This window comes from Callospermophilus lateralis, chromosome X (genome assembly GCF_048772815.1).
Source record: "Callospermophilus lateralis isolate mCalLat2 chromosome X, mCalLat2.hap1, whole genome shotgun sequence".
NCBI classification, from domain to species: domain Eukaryota; kingdom Metazoa; phylum Chordata; class Mammalia; order Rodentia; family Sciuridae; genus Callospermophilus; species Callospermophilus lateralis.
The window spans coordinates 122,653,450-122,667,365 of record NC_135325.1 but is presented as its reverse complement, the minus strand read 5'-3'; the positions used below and the strand labels follow the sequence as shown (position 1 = coordinate 122,667,365).

General features: G+C 47.3%; 1 protein-coding gene across 2 annotated transcripts in view; it reads right to left on the bottom strand.

Moving 5' to 3' along the window:
- Mamld1 (mastermind like domain containing 1) overlaps nt 1-13,198 on the bottom strand; it is a 100,855-nt gene extending 87,657 nt beyond the window's left edge. For both annotated transcript variants that reach the window (XM_077106754.1, XM_077106755.1), the window contains exon 1: nt 13,114-13,198. The gene's annotated coding sequence lies outside the window, so the exon portion shown is untranslated. The remainder of the gene's footprint in view (nt 1-13,113) is intronic.
- Between the last annotated feature and the right edge of the window lie 718 nt (nt 13,199-13,916).

Genomic DNA, 13,916 nt, shown 5'->3' with positions numbered 1-13,916 from the left:
GAGATTTCTCACTGTCTAAAATAGAAATTATACATATGGAAAAGGGAAAGGAAGAATCAATGTTAGTGTTGGATCAGATTTAGAGGAATCAGCATGAACTCATGGTTTATTGATAGGTAGGTAGCTAGAGAAACAGATATTCCCCAAATACTAAAACTAATAAATGAAAAAGATATAGATAGTTATTTTCCTAGTTTTGTGGACTGAGGATTTAGTAGCAAATTCACATCTGTAAAAATTATCATACACCTAAGAATCCAGACCATGGTTTCTAAATGCCATTCTCCACTAAACGAATAATCAACATGGGAAAATGTCTAAATTTAACACAGGGAAAATACAAGAAGGGTCTGAAGTAACTTGTGTCAGAAGTTAAGGCCAGGCTCAGAGATTAGACAAAAAGATTTAGGAGCTAATTTGAAGGAACTCTCACTGGCCAAACCTGAGCCAGGAGACTGAGGCAGGAGGACTACAAATTTGAGGCCAGCCTCAGCAATTTAGTGAGATTCTCAGCAATTTAGCAAAACCCCATGTCAAAATATAAATAAATAAATAAATAAATAAAAAGTGTCCCTGGGTTCAATTTCCAGTACCAATAAAAATAAAATAGAGTAAAATAAAACAATGATAGTAAAGGATTATGACCAATAGAAAAAAGAAGCCAAAACTCTTCTTAATAAAAATAAATGTATTAGTGAACATATTTACTTATGATGGGGTAAGGGAAAGCTCTTTTTTACAGTAGAAAGTTAAATGATATAGAAAGAATGTTGGGATCAAAAATTAATTATTTGGCAACGCATAATAAACTTGCCTCAGGCAAGGATCATCAAAGGGCCGCTAAACTAGTGAGTTAAAGTTTGAAGAGTAACAAGTTTATTAACATAGCTTCAAAATATGTTCCTTCCCCTAAGAAATTCCTTAATTGCAAGGGGAAGAAATGGTATTTTCAGAGTTGCAGACACCTGGCACACACCACTTTAACTATGTGATCAAATTGCCTGTCACCAATGATGAGATGTAGTGACCTCATACACTTCCTGACCTGCTATACCAAGAGGACACAATATCATTTCTGTCCTGATCCTGCCAAAAGTATAGAATCTGAATCTAATCATGAAGAAACAACAGACAACAAACCCAAATCAAATGATATTTCACAAAATAGCAGGCCTGTACTCTTCAAACATATCCATTCTACAAAACACAAAGTATTTCACAAAATCTGAGAAATTGTCCCAGATTAAAGAAGAATAGAGAGACATGAGAACTGAATTCACTACATAATTCTGGCTTCACTTTTTTATAAAGAACATTATGAGAACAACTAGCAAAATCAAAGGTCCTTAGATAGAGTAATAGCAATTTTAGTTTCTTGATTTTGATCAACATTGTGTGCTTTTATAAGAGAATACCTTTATTTTTAGGAAGATAGATATACCTACACACACACACACACACACACACACACACACACACACAGTTATCTGCAATTTGTTCTCACACAATTTGCCGAAAGTAATTATGTGTAGAGGAGGTAGTATATTAAAAAAAAAAAAAAAAGAAAATTCAGTCGAATGTTAACATTTGGAGAACTGAATGAAAGAATTTATTTTGATCACTCTTGCAATCATTCTGAAAGTCTGAATTTGTCAAGCAAAAAGGTTAAATTAAAAAAGGTTAGAATAAGTGGCCTAGGGAGAAGGTGTGGAGAACCAAAAGTACATGCCTGAGAAAATGTTCCTGGTTGCTGGGTGGCTTTCCAAGAGGCAACAGGACAGGAGTCTCCAGGCACACGCAGGCATTCAGGAAATGGTAACCTTCATTTGGATAGAGTTCAAGGCAAAACTGGAGCCCTCCTTCTGACAAATGATTCATTAGCAGTGCTCCTGGAGGCCCTGCTTGGTGTGACAGATGTCAGCTGGTCCGCTGAACTCCTTCCAGATCTGTACTCACAGGGCAAAAGCTTGAGAGTCAGAGGACTCTTTCAGGTAGGGACACTTGGGAAGGTGGATAGAAAGTTGAATGGATGGAAGGACAGATGGATACATGAGAGTCACCAAATAAAAGACTACTGAATATCCGTAGTGAAAGAACTTATAAAAACTAGTGATGATTAGCACATTCATTATTTTTAATAATTTCAGAGCACTCAGCAAAGAAAGCCCCTTATAATGTAAAGTTTATCAGGGACATGCTAAAGTGAGAACATTTAACTTGAGTCTAGTTAATGTACTGGCTGATATAGTGGCTACTGAGCACAAGTAATGTGGCTAGTCAAATTTGAGATGGGCTGGAACTGTAAAACTGAAATATGAAGACTTAACATGGTTTACAAAACACTGTACATCCAGGTGTGGTGGCGCAGGCCTATAATACCAGTGCCTTAGAAGAGTGAGGCAGGAGATGTAATCCCAGGGCTGGGGATTTGGCTCAGTGGTTAAACACCCTGGGTTCAATCCCTGGTAGCAAAGGGGGAAAAAACCCACAAAGAACAAAAAACAAAGAGAAAAAAAAACCCCTTTGTATAATATCTCACTAATTTTTATGTTGATTACATGTTACATGTTGAAATAAAATATATGATTCACATTAGTTCCACCTGCTTCTTTTTTAATGTGGCTAATAGAAAGTTTAAATTTCCATGTGTGACTTGGATTTGTAGGTCCTGTTCTATTTCTATTGGACAGCACTGCCCCATTGATGAATGGCTTTGCTAGTTTTTGCTCAAATTTCACCTTCTCAGCAAGGTCCTTGCTGTCCATCCTATTGAAAATTGCACCCTTCCCTGGCAACATCCAACTCCTCCCTTGATTTATTATGCCTCAAGGAACTTATCACTTTATATGCTACATATTTTACTTACTGATTTGTCTATCATTGGTCTCCCCTGCTAAACTACCTTTCATGTGTCCTTTTTTTTTGTATGGTTCATTCCTGTACCCCTGACATATCATTAATTTGCAGAAATTTTTTCACCATGGGTATTTAATACCTTTTAAAGCTTAACTCTTGTGCATCTACTTATCCGAACATCTGTCCATCCACCCATCTATACATCCTCCAACAGTTCCTGGTACATTGATAACAGACTTAAATCTTTATTGAGACCATTTTCTAAATAACTTTTGACCAGCTCCTGAATTGACAAGCATCCAAGTCTCAGTTTTGGATTACTTAGGGCTCCAGTTTCATACCAATCCCTCCTTCCACATTGTACAAATAGGAGTGGAGAGGCAGCCCAATGCCAGCCTGTGCCACAGAGGGCCCACACTGGAGAAAAAGACCCAGGGCAATGCCCTCTTTTCCCAACTTGCATTGATTTTGAGGTTACAGGTCTTAATAAACATGAGTGAGAGGAAGGGAATAAATGTATCTTTCCAAAACGCTGACAACCATCAGAAGCTCTGTGGTTAAGAAAGCAGATAAGTGGCTGGGCTGGAAAGGAGAGACAGTCCTAGAGCTGGTGGCAGCGTGAGGATGAGCAAGGTGCATTTTCTAAGTACCTCCTGAGCTATAGGTGGTTAACTCTTTCATGTGATTAAGAAAAGCAAATAAACTAAGCCCAAACACTTTGGATGCAAACAGTTGAGAAACTTAAAAGCTTCTTTTAGAGGAGAAAAAACTGTTACTTATTACAAAAATAAGGGTGGGGTGGCTTGGGTTTGTTTTTTCTTTCTCTAATGAAAATTAGCAAATATGAAGTCAAATCTAAAACAGTCCATCTGTTTAAAGTAAAATAATTTCAAATAAGAGGCCCCTAAAGACAATCCCCCCAACCATTATTCAAAAAAATCTGTTTTATTTTAAATTGGGCATTGGTACAAGAACAAAAAAATAAAATATTTACTGTTAACTGAGAATTACTCATAGATGTCGGGGGTAGAGGTGAGGGACAAAAATTCTTTTCTGATAAGCTACTATTTGATAGCTAGAAATTCAATCTCTTATCCCTGTATTCTGCTGACTGCAGGCCCACATGAAGCTAGGAGTGTGTTCTTCTGTCAGGGCTTAGGAACTTTGGGTGAGCTACAAGATGGGACTCAGCTCCTAGCAACTTGCTGAATGACCCTCAGCAAGTGTGGGTTTCTCCAGCCCCCGCATCTTCATGTGTACAATGAGGGGTTTCTAAGGGAATTTCCAATTTTCCTCTTCTTTGGTACTACATAAATGCACATCAACTCTTTAGCCCAAAGTTGTAGGACACTAATTTATATAAATCTCAGGAACTGAGATTTATATGGACTGAGATTTATATAAATCTCAGGGACTGAGATTTATATAAATTAGTGTCCCAAACAAAACTAAAACCCCAAATTTTCAAATCTCCAGTAATTTCAAAAAGAATAATCTTTTTATGTGTCATTTTCAAATATCCTAAGTAACTTAGAGCTCAATTTGCTCTTCAGACAATCATAGGATGCAGAGTGGAAGGAGCCCTTTAGATCCCCCAGTCTATTCCTTCATGGTGCACATGGGGAAACTGAATTCCAGAGAGGGGAAGTAGTTTGCCCAGAGTGCCATGGCTAGTTGGTATCAGAGCTGGGCCCTGAGCACAGGGGGATGTTTGGCTTCCATAGCACCAGGCACTCCTCCCAGATTTGGAAAGCTGATCCCAAACAGTACACCTTCCCAAGGGCAACAGCTAATTGCCCCAACTTTCAAATTCACAAAGCACTATCTTTTTTTGTTTGTTTGTTTGATCATGTGATGGTGACTAAATGGCAAGAGGGGATCTGCTTTCAAGTATTTTGCATGACTCCTTCCCTTCCAGATAAATAATGAAATTAAGAGCAAGACACTCCAGCAAAGGATGGTAATTCAGAGTCACTCTGCATCATGCCCTGTACCAAAGGCACATTTGAAACAGGATGCAATTGCTCTCCACTTAAGCATCCTTGGCAGATCTGGCTGGTTTAACACAAGAAAGAATGAGTAAGGGAAACCCAGGGGTGACCAGGAGAGAGTGGAGGAGGGATGGTGTGGAAGGAGGAGGAGAAAGGGAACAAGCCTGCAGGGAAACTCCCTCAGCTTAATACTGGAACACGTTGGGCTCTGGCAGGCTTGAAGCTCCCATTTGATAAGGGCCTCACCTCCCTCTATGGGAGGAAACCTCACCACCAGTCCCATTAGTGGACAAGGAAGGACTCCCAGGCTCTGCTCCTGCTCAGGGCACCAGTCACACTCCCAAAGTAACACCTGAGCCATGAGCCAGGCAGCTTCTTGGGCTCCCTGGGGATGCTGGCTCCCCAGCAGGATTAGTGTAATGACACTCCTTGATATTTTCAGAGCTCATTTTGAGGGTTGGGGCTACCTCTAACAATCATGCTCTTTACCCCACTGCTAGAAACAACCAGATTGTTCACTTTAATTCTAATGTCAAGTTAATTATTTTAACACCAAGTTTGTCAGATTTGACTCCATATCCCGAAAATTAATTTTGGAGTGGCAGTGAAATAAGATGGCTTACTTCTTTGAGCTTTGTTACAACATGTTCATGCAACAAACAGCGAAGAAAATTTAGTAATTAGAGGTTAAATTAATCCTTGACAGACAAGTGGCTTAGAAACGCTGCACCCTCCTCTCCAAACCTAGCATAATGCATGCCAGTCTCTCAGAATTAGACACGCAAAGCATGTGATGTTGGCAACTGCACTGAAACTACTGTCCCACTTAAAATTCCAAGGTCGCGCTGGAACTTCCAGAGGCAGATATTAACACTGGGATCTCATTAAGAAGGAAACTCAAACAACCTTCTGCAACAGCCAACAGAGCCCACCCAGCTGAGCCCTCCATGGGGCTGACTGCCCAACTCTCCTGCAGGAAATTTGGAAGGCAGATGAGAGACAATCCCTTCTGAGGCCCTAGTGCCTGACCCTAGTCTTATCCTTCACTTCCAGCCTCCATTCTCTCCGCTTATTCCAGCCTTGGCATTCTGGTTTCAATATGCCCCTCTACTGTTCTGACAATGCCTAGCATAGCACACACAGATACAGGGCAGATTCTATTCCACCATATGAAAAATGTTCCTTGATGTGCTGCATTTCTTCTCATCATATTTGCTCTGCCTGGAAAGGATGCCTGTCTGCCCACACATGGGTGCAAAATGGGTGTTCCAGACTTGATTGAAAATTAGAGATCAGGATTCTGTCTACTTTGGGTTCCTTTTACTAAGTCCTCTCAGGAAATTCAGGCACCTCTCTGGACAACAGTTTCCTCTTAATAAAATCATAGGGTTTCAGTATTCCCAACTCAAAAACTCTATTTTTCAACATCTGTGTTTGTCCGAGAGTTGCTTTTTTTTTTTTTTTTTTTTGTAGTGCTGGGGATTGAACTCACAGCCTTGTGCAAGCACTCTGCCCAGCCTGAGAGAGTTGCCATTCTTATGCTAACAATGTGCAGGAACAGTGGTGGACCAGCTAATGGGGGCCAAAATGGGAAATGAGCTGAGTCCTTTTCTCCTCTGCCTCTGCTGTGCCAGCATGCCACCAAAAGAAGCAGAGAGTGGGGATTTCAGGATCAAATTCTGGGCAAAATTATGAGGGGTGGGGCTTGGGGCCACTAGACAGAGCATTTTGGATTCCTGAAGCATTGAAGACCACTCATCTTTGTCTGCCTCTAGTCCCTGAAGGTTCACACTTCCCTCCAAAGATTGAAAGCACATGCCAGAGCCACCAGACCTTCTGACCCAGATGCCACTTGCTAGCTCAGGCCCTGCAGCCTCCAATGGCCTCTTTGAGAATCAGCGGAAATGTGTCTCTATAGCCCAATGTCTAGGTACACCTCAAGGTGGAAGAAAGGGGAAATCACAATGGCTGGCTGGCTAGACCCCCTTTCAACAAAATGGAATCCTGTGGCCTCTGGGGTATTCTGGGGAACAGTTCTGAGCCTTGAAAAAATGGCATTTACCAATCCTGACTTAATGGTTATTTGGTGAGTAGAGCAAGCCACAGAGTACAGAGAAAAAGTAAGGTGGCTGGATACCCTCAAGAAAATAGGGGGGCAGTGAGGCTCAGACTGGGCTGTGCAGAAAGGGGCACTGGCTCCCCAGTGGTCAGAGGGCAACCAGGGCACAACTGGGTGCCACAGGAGGAACCCTCTTCCTAGCAACAGGCAGAGCCCCCTCCTTGCAGGCAGGGAAGAATGGGGGAGTCAGAAACTGGGGTCTCAGGGAAGCTTGGGAAGGCCCATGGGACAAGGAAAGTTCTTGGAGTTTGCAAATAACTTTTTCTTTCTTTCACCCGAATCTTCCTTAGGTTTCTCTGGATACCTTTACTCTGGGGAACTGGTGCTTATAGCCAGTGAGGCCCCTTACTGTGGCTTTCCCCAGGGGATCTTTTTGGATTGTGACATATCCAACTGCTTACTTTGGAAATTATGAAGAGGTCAGATTTTAGGAGGAAACCTGAGGTTCCAAGGAAACCAAGGAGGCTCTGTGAAAGGGAAGAAAATAACTGGAGTGGGGGGAGGGGAGGAGAGCCAGAATCCAAGTCTTTTGCTTTCCTCCCCTCCCCTTGCAGAAATTCCCCAGGCTACAGCAACCCTGGGTGGTTATTTGGAAGGAGGACCCCACCAGTGGCTGGCGCCTTGCAGTGTTCTTGTGTAAATACCCTCTAACAGGAACTCTTCTTCACCTCTGTGGTTCTAACTGCCTACAATTCTAGGAGGTCTTTGCTGCATTTACAGACTTAAGGCCAGCGATGACAAACACAAATAACAAGCGGAAAAACAAGTGCAACAAAATTCCTTCAGGTTCATTCCCATTTAGGAAGCCTCCCTCCTTAAAGTCCTAAAAGATGTCTAAAAATCAGACCAGTTCCAACTGAGCTTTGTGATGCTTCTTTCCTGCCATACAGTTGACTGGTGCTGCCTAGGTTACTCCTTGGTGGCGTTGTGAGAGGTGTATGATGGGAATTGGTTTATTGTGCTGATCCATAGTAACCGGCTCCTGTTCCTCCATCATTTATCTCCCTCCCCAGCGACATCTGGGTTGGTCTATTCACACTCTCAGCATTCTATCTGCTCCAACAAACACTCAGCTTTTTCTGCTTGGATAAGGAGATTTTTTAGTTACATCCATTATATGTGTATCAACATTTATGGCAGCAAGATAATTGCCAAAGAGCTCAGAGGATAAAAGGTCCTTCTTCATAATGTCCACCCCCACCCATTGCAAAAATCAATATTAACAACAAGCAAGACAGTGGCAGATTCTTGCAGGCTGCTGCGTCCCCAAAGTTGAAAATGTGATTTTTAGAAAATACTCAGCTGGACTAGAGAGGAAAGGAAGACTTCCACGTGAGTTCTGAACACACATCCAGTGGTGCAGTGCCTGTGGAAGATGCAAGGCAAGGCCTTTTTGTCCTTATAACCTCTGCTAAAGAACTACAAGACGGCAAATCTGCTCTGTATTTGATGAATCCTTTGGAAATACGCCAATCTAATTTCAAAGAGTTTAAGATCCTGTTATCTGTGGACCAACCCAATGATTAGGAAGGCCTTCCATCAATAGTTTGAGATGGCTGGATTAGAAGTACTGGACCAGAGGCCCTCTAGGTTGCCTCCAGGGACCCCTGTCTATGATTTTGAGTTACAAGTTCGCACTTGCAATGATACAAGAAAATGCACACTTTCTACTCAAAAATTGTTTTGATTGGCCTTCTGCCAGTTTTTATTCCTTCCTCTTTTCCCTGCCCCTCAAAATCTCAGCCCCATTTCTTTATCTATCTGGCTGTTTTCTCCAGTGAGAAAGTTGAACGTGGTATTTTACTTTCCCAGAAAATGACTACTTGTTCACAAATCATACTGCTTTAGAACTGAAAGGGAATTAGACTCAGAGGTTATGGGGAAAGAGCAGAGAAGGACAGACTTGCCTATGATCTCTCTGTTAATTAGTGGGAAGAGTTTTCTGGAACACAAGTTTTCCAGTTTCTGATCTAATGATCGCTGCAACTCACCATTGCAGGAAAAAAAAAACAAAAAAAAAAAACCCCAGAATCCTTTTGAAAAAGAAGCTTACTATGTATGCAAAGTCCCTTTCAAGAAGAGTAGTTCAACTACTGTCAGAAGAACCATTTACTTAAGAGGAGATTGTGCCCATTTCATAAGCCCAAACAGTAATTGAGTTTCCTAGAGATGAACCATTAACAGGTGCATTTTGAGCCTAGGTGATCAAATTTAAAAAGGAAAAGAAAGACATTAAACCTGCTTGCCAAGCTGAAAAAATCTTTCTCCTTACAAAAAAAGGATGAAGAACAGTAAATTTCCTACCTTAAGATGCAAAGAATGTGAAGCCCCCAACCCCCATCCCAGCAACAGGCTATTTCCTGGTTGAGTTTAAAAATTCAATGACGTTCCTGTTTCAACCCACACATCTGTGTCACTGTCAGCGTCAGTGGCAGGAAAACAGACAAGTCACCCTTTGCTAATGATTTCCTAACATGGAATTTCCTTGTATCTCCTAAAGCCTTTCTTCTTCCAATGCTAAACTGCCCCCTCCCTCTTAAACACATTGTACCAATGGATGGAAAACTGAAAATGGTCACGGCCGGAAGAGGATGGTTTATAAGCAGAGCTTGTAAGGAAGAGCTTCAGCACTTGAGATTTTTAAAGAGAGAAGAGGGGAAGGACTGCTAGTGTTTCTATGCCATTAGGAACAACACAGGGAGATTTCCTTCAAAGGAGTCTGGAAATCTCTCAGCTACATCTCTTTCTTTCCCTCTTCCTTCCTCCCCCATCCCAAGTTTCAGTTTGAGCAACATTCTCACAGCCATACTGGAGGAATCAAACTCATGTCCCACAGAAGTAGACAAGGGCAGAGGATGAGGCAGCCCCCCAGAGCAGGGAACAGGCACTGGAAGACCACCAAAGCACAAAGCAACACAGAAACCCGTCACTTTTCCCCTGTAGAGAATATCCTATTTAATATGTAAACTGGTTATCGAGAGAAAAGAGGGCTGTTACTTTAAGGGGAAGAAGCTGATTAGCTACTCTGGCTGGCAGCAAACAGCTGGTCTGTCCGGCAGGTTCAAGGCCATTTCAGCTTCTCTCTTATGGAGGCACCATATGTTCCATCTCGCACATCAGCAGCTTTATTTTCCAATGATCTTGCTCCAGAAGAGAAGCACAAAGGGGGGAGGAGAAGGTAGAACCAGTAGTTTACCCTTTGATTACTTTCTGATGGTTTTAGATGCAGTTTGGATGTATGTGGTGTGTGTGTGTGTGTGTGTGTGTGTGTGTGTGTAGGGGGCTGGGAGAGTTTAATGCTTTACCTTCTTCAAAGAGTAGAGAGCAAATGTTCAACTAACACTTATATATTAATAACCTCCAGATATAGGAATGGAATTGGAGTTGGGTAAAGATACCCGAAGAGGCCCAAATGAAACGTCGACATCAGCTTAAATGCACATGGGGGTGCAGAGGCAGCGAGAGATCGTGAGGAATCTAACTATGCTCCGTAAACCCACTAGCCTGAGCTGCAGTCCCGCCCACTTCTTCTTGTCTTTTTTTTTTTTTTTTTCTTTTTCTTATTGTTAGTATTCCCTTCCTGAACAAACTTTGGGAGAAGAGAAGTGGACCATTTTGGATGATAGAGAAGAGGCAGGCTGATGTCACCATTCCTCCATGCAAACCCTGGTTCCTCCAAGTTTTGGGGGGAAGCAGGTGTAAGGGGAAGGTCTCACTAAGTCGTAAATGCAACTAAACCTGACTGCCTGAGCGTCTTGGACACCCAGGCGCCAAATGCTGGGTCTCTGCAGAGGCAGCAGGCTGGTGCGTGGTCCAGCGCAGGCATTCTAGTTCTCACTGCCCGCCCAAGCTGCACGAACCCTGGAGGTAGCAGCTCCTACTCCCTGGGCGCCACTAAACAAAGGGCACCCGCGAAGAGTTTCAGGCGGTGTGTGTGTGTGAGTGTGTGTGAGTGTGTGTGTGTGTGTGTGTGTGTGTGTGTACGCGCGCGCGCGCGCGCTGGGGGGGCGGGGGATAGGGTGCGGCAGAAGGGCGCGAGAAGGAATGAGGAGTGTAGCTAGATGCGGGTGACGAAAGCCTACAAGCCGCCGCCGCCGCCGTCTCGGCCACAGGCAGGCGCGACAGCCGCCCTGAGCTCGGGCAGAGAGGGGCGTCCGCTGCAAAGCGAAACCGAGGAAACGGCGCCCCCTATGCCCGAGCCCTGCAACCGCAGTGGCCGGCAGCGTTTGCCCACTTCACTCAGCGTTGGCCACATCGGGCCCCCTCACCCGCGGGCTAACTGTGCAAGCCCGCTGAGCCGTCTGGGTCGCCGGGATTTAGGGTGTCCAAGGCTGGCAGGCAGAGCGCACAGTGGGCACCAGGGGCTAGGGTTCCCCATGCCTTCCTGGGTTCCTGCAGAGGGTCCTTGAAACACACCCCCTCCCCCATCGCCTACATTTGCCCTCGGGTCCCAAGCAGCTCGGAGCCGCACGGAGGCAGCCGCCCCCGCCCCCTGCTTCTGCGTCCCTTTCCCCTTCCCTCTCTCCAGCCTCCTGGGAAACAAAGGGGCTTTTTATAAAGCGGATTGTTGGCGACGGCGGCGGCGGCGGGGGTGGGAGGGAGGGGGGGATCTATAAAGACAAGAAGAGGTGGGAGGGAGGGAAGGAAAGAAGCTGCGAGGCCTCTAGGGGCCCAGGGCTGTGATGGTGTCTGGGAAGCCCCGGCGGGTACACAGTCGACCCCGCCCGGCCGATGGGCACCCGGGCGGCAGTACGCGCCTGCCAAGAACTGAGCGCCAAGCCGTTGTGATGCTGCCCGCCGGCTCAGAGTCAGGGAACACATTCCCCCGCCTTGGACAGGGGCTGATGGGGGTGGCACGATTCCTGCGGTGGTCTCCTATGGGAGACCTAGACCCTCTACGTAGTCAACTCTTGCTCGGGCTCAGGGAGACTTTGCGTCTTTGTTACAGCGCGGTTATCTCTAGCAAGCTCGGATCACTAGCCCTCACTGTGTCCCGGAGCCGGCCTTGGTCGGCTACACGAAAACAGCCCTGGGGACAGCGCCCTGAGGGGTTCCTTCTGCTGCCAAGCAAGCAATGGGAGTCCCTTTTCCTATGTCCCCTAGCCACTCCGTGCTCCCGCCTGCGCACACACCCACACTCAGGGTGCAGGGACTCAGCCGCACCCAGCTGTAGGAACGCGGTGGGTAGTGAATCTCCTGGGCTGGAGGCGCATCTGTTTGCTAAGGTTCCGACGGCTTCGGGCCGAGTTTTCTTGCAGGCTGATCCTATTAGTGTCCACTCAGTACGAATTTAATCACAGATCAGAGTCAGACATCAATGCCAGCTTTCCAGGAGGCTTCGGACACACTGCATTGGACAGAGCCTGGCCCAAGCCAACTGGCCGATAAAGTATTTGGCGGCGCTCCGGGGGGCTTCCCGCCCGCCCCAGCCGGCGCCGGGCGTCCGGCACTGCTGCCGCACGGATGCGGGAGCCGGGAGCGCTGAGTCTGGCACAGGGGCGGCAGGAGCGCGGGGTGGGAGACCAGTAGGGGCTGCCTCGAGCCGCTAGATCCGCTCAGGGCTGCACTACCGAGCAGGAGTTGGCGGGGAGGGAGCACTAGGCAGCGGGCTCGGCGCGCGCACACTCCACACTACTGCTCCGAGGCGGCAAACCGGGTTGGGGCGGGAGAATGTTTTCCTCAGTGCCCACTGCCCACCGGCCCCGCTTAGGGAGCTGGCATGCAAAGGAAGAGTCGCCAGTGGCACCTGGGCTGTGAGCGGCCCAGGGGTGCTGGTATGGAACGGGAGCCTCCCCGTAGCCCAGCGCAGCCCAAGGAGCCCGAGCAGCTTGCGCTCTCAACCTTCCCTCCCCGGTATATAGCTGCCTTCGCCCGATTTCAGGCGCCCTGTGGAAGCCGAGAAGCAAGCAGAGGCCGCGGCCCCGGGGTGATGAGAGCTGCGATCAGCCTGGTTGGGCTGGTCTAAGAGGGGGATGGCCACCCCCAGTGCCAGGTGGGCCCTGTGATCAGAGCAAACTTTGGGGTCCCCCGGCTCCGTAGCACCCCAAGGTCCCGGATCCTCAACAATGGGGACTCTAAGTGGGGGCTCCAAGTGTACCCTGGAGCCCCGAGAGCAGTTGAATCTCCCCAGCCCGCCCTCAACCTTACCGTGTTGCGGAGCTCCGGCGGCGGCCAGGGCAGTGCCCGAGGGGCGGGCGGCCGCCGGCGAGGGCAGCCTGGCCCCAGGCGCCCGCCGAATGGCCCAGCCCGGTTGCAGATCACCCCCTGGCTAGCGGCCGGTGCCCCCGCGCCCGCCCGCCGCCGGCCGCTTCAGCTCGCGGCCAAGTTCATGCTGGCGGCGCTGCAGTGGCGGCCTCAATCTGCTCGCTCCATTCCCACCGCCCGGCTCCGCGCCGCGCGCCCGGAAGGTGGAGTTTCGGGGGTTTAAGTTACTGATAGGCATTTCTCACTGCTGTGTCACTCGGGGAGGAGGAGACACGCACGCCGCACACTCACACACCCTCACACTCACAGCGACGAGCGGCTTTGGTCTTAAAGGAGAAGCTGCGCTGCCCTGCCCGCGACCCCGCCGGCCTCGAGCTTGGAAACACTGGGTTTCCAGGCTGTGATGGGGCTAAAGGTAGCCCCAAAGCACCGGACGCCCAAGGGGCCTCCCGGGACCTCCATTCACTTTTTAAAAGGGGAAAGTCACCCCAGTCTGGCTTCACTGTGGCCACCTCATTTTTCCAGTTAGCTCGAATCAGGGTAACATGTATGTGTGGGGAAGACCGAAGTGGCGCAAGGGGCTCGGGTGCACTCACCTCAGAAGCTTCTCACGCTGTGGAGGATGGCCTGTGCCCTTGGCGTCAGGTGGCTCTCCTAGACCGTGACCTGATGGGGAGAGGAAACATCAGTGTGACCAAGCACCCCTGGGCGCAAGCAGACAGAGCCTACCGGAGGGCCACAGGCTC